Source organism: Capricornis sumatraensis, chromosome 2 (genome assembly GCF_032405125.1).
Source record: "Capricornis sumatraensis isolate serow.1 chromosome 2, serow.2, whole genome shotgun sequence".
NCBI lineage: Eukaryota > Metazoa > Chordata > Mammalia > Artiodactyla > Bovidae > Capricornis > Capricornis sumatraensis.
In genome coordinates, this window is record NC_091070.1 from 187,515,317 (window position 1) to 187,518,435 (window position 3,119).

Sequence of the window (3,119 nt, forward strand, 5' to 3'; positions counted from 1 at the left end):
TTTCATTTAATGGCAACAATGATGAAGCACATAGGTTCTGGAACCTGAGTTCCTGACTCTCACACTTATTAGTTGTGTTACCTGGGTAAAGTATAACTTATCTTCTCTGTGCCTTAGTTTCCCTGTCTGCCAAGTAGGGATGATAATAATACCTCCCTCATATGGTTATTGTTGAGGCGAGTCACCTTAAGCAGAATAGTGGCTGGTGCATAGTAAGTACTGTGTAAATTTCAACTTTCATTACTGTTTCTGTCTTTCTTCTCTGACGGCACAGACTGGGACTTTTCCTCAGTACCTACAATGAGCCCTGGCACACAGGAGGAGCTCAGCAAATGATTGTTGAATGAGTGGCTCAGAATCCCAAGGTCATGAATTCTTGTGTCTCCATTCAGTCATCTCTGCTCCCCACCAGATGCTGCCTGCCTCCAGTTTTCCTTAGAAGTGGGTCTTTGTAGCTTCTGCTCTCCATTTAGTACTGGTGCTGCCTTCTCCATCAGAGGTTTCCCCTCCACTTGCCCAGCTTCTTCCTTGGCTTTTCTGACTCTGTGTCGTCTTCTCCCACCAGAGCCCACAGCCCTTCTTCAGACCCCGCCTGCCAACACATTGTTCCCTCCATGCAGCCTCTGCTTCTGATCCTTCTGGAGTTTGTATTCTCTGCTGAATTAATTCAGAGGTTTTTAGCCAGAGCTTTCCAGGTCCTCCAGTATTTGGGTCCCCAACACCATGAATTTATCTTCTCAAGAAGGGTTTGCTTGGGTGCTTCTCTGAGCATGGTAAAGACCTCACCATCTTACCATCCAGTCATCTATCCACCTATCCGTCCCCCCACTTATCCTCTCACCCAGAGCACCCATACATCTGCTCACCCACCTACCACTCATCACCTTTCTATCTGTTATTTATCCATCTTGACCTATCTTCTCATCTACCCACAGACCCGCCAACCAACTTACCATCCGTCCATCCATCCTTCTATTCATCCATCTATTTATCCACCAGATCAATTAACAGTTACTATATACCTGCCCCCTGCTCTCCAGTCACTATATGGAATACAGACTTGAACAAGAAGAGCTGGTTTCCTATCTCATGTAGTTAAAAGCGTACCTGGGGAAATTAGAAAATGGAACCACAATTTGTGGCCAAAGGTAGTTTGTGTCATATGGGTGCTATGGCAGGTTATTAGAGTCCATAGATGAGCTTCAGGGATCTGGAATTCTGTGGGTGACAAGGTGTGCATGGTGTCTGTTTATATACATGTGCATTTTCAGGGAAGAGGCTCCATGGCTCTCACGACATTCTCGAAGAGGGTCCCTAGGAAGCACTAGAGGCTGCATAAGGAGAAGCGTGAAGAAGAGCTAGCCCTAGTTCAGGGCCTTGAGGTGGAGCAAAAGTGGGACTAACATTTATTTTAGGCCCACTGTATTATGAACTGAATGTTTGTATCCCCTTAAATTCATAGGTTAAACCCCTAACCCTAAGGTTAGTCATTAGGAGGTAGGGTCTTTGGGAGGAAATTAGGTTTAGATGAGATAATGAGGGTGGAGCCCCCATGATGGGATTGTTATTGTTGTGTTAGTCACTCAGTTATGTCTGGCTCTTTTGAGACCCCATGGACTGCAGCCCGCAAGGCTCCTCTGTCCATGGAATTCTCTAAGCAAGAATACTAGAGTGAGTAACCATTCCCTTCTCCAGGGAATCTTTCTGACCCAGAGATCAAGCTCTGGTCTCTTGCACTGCAGGCAGATTCTTTACTGTTTGAGCCACCAGAAAAGCCACTGCGATGGGATTAGTGGTTAGTGACCTTATAAAAAAATGAGGATGTCCTTCCTTTGGCAGTAGTATACTAAAATTGCAAGCATACAGAGAGGATTAGCATGGCCCCTGCGCAAGGCTGACACATAAATTCGTGAAGCGTTCCATATTTTTCTGTGACAATCTAAAGGGATGGGATGGTGGGGGGTGGAGGGAGGTTCAAGAGGGAGGAGACATACGTATAGTTATGGCTGATTCACGTTGTATGGCAGAAGCCAGCACAACATTGTAAAGCAATTATCTTCCAATTAATAAATTTAAGGAAAAAAAGGAGAGGAGACATCAAAACTTCCTCCCTCTGCCATGAGAGGATACAGCAGGAAGACAGCCATCTACAAGCAAGGAAGAGGGTCCTCAGCAGACCTGACCATGTAGACAGACATCCCGATGTCAGACTTCCAAGCCTCCAGTACCTTGAGAAATAGACGTCTGTTGTTTAAGCCATCCAGTCTTGGGCATATTGTGATAGTAGCCTGAGCTGACTAAGGCTCTATATGCCAGGCACCACTTCTTCTAATTATGCAAACTTAGACATGTTCTTATCTGGAATATAGGAATGAAAGAGAAATATGGCCAAGGAAATGAGCTTTCCCCAAGCACCGGGCTAGGCAGAATCTTCTTACTGAACGCTTACAACAACCTTTCAAATAGGCATATTATCCCTATTTTACAGAAGAGGAAGCCCAGAGAGGTAAAGCAAGGACCACAGTCACACTGTCATGTGGGGCACAGAGGATTTGAATCCAGGTCACTGGGGCTCTAGGACCCAGGAGCTCTGCCCCTGCCCCAGGCTTGTTTATGGATCAAGGGTAACCCTGAGTGAGTGAGTGCTTTAGAGCTGTAGAACCCTGCTCAGGCTAAGAGAGGATCCTATTGTTGTCTGTGCTTAGAGAAATGTTAAAAGAATTTTACAAGCCTCAGGAATTGCTGTCATTAAAATTTCAACAACCTTTTCCTGCGGATTCTGCCCATGGAAAAGGTCAGTGAGTGTTGGTTCTCACCCAGGGAGTGTTATCACAGCGGTTTCCAGGAACAAGGCTGGCACAGTGCAGACATTTAGCAAGCACTCATAGGTGGGTCTGTTGACAGAAAAGTACCCTCAGCCCCCAGCCAACCTCTGTGGCCCCCCCTCTGCTGGGGGAATAGGGGTGGGCAGCAGCCTGCTCCATCATAGCTGGCAAAATAGATGTCGCCTTAAAACTGCCTCAGTGCTTGGAACCAGGGGACCCACCAGCAGGGTATACCATCACTCAGGTCCAGGGGGTTCTGAAACTTCAAGAAAGCTTGCGTCCAGGCCAGCTGCC

At 46.6% G+C, this 3,119-nt stretch overlaps 1 non-coding gene across 1 annotated transcript; it reads left to right on the forward strand.

Annotated features, from left to right (window-relative positions):
* Positions 1-1,824: 1,824 nt before the first annotated feature.
* On the forward strand, positions 1,825-1,929 carry LOC138074660 (U6 spliceosomal RNA). Its single transcript, XR_011144489.1, has one exon. It is a non-coding gene; the product is annotated as a U6 spliceosomal RNA (small nuclear RNA).
* The last annotated feature ends 1,190 nt before the right edge of the window (positions 1,930-3,119 follow it).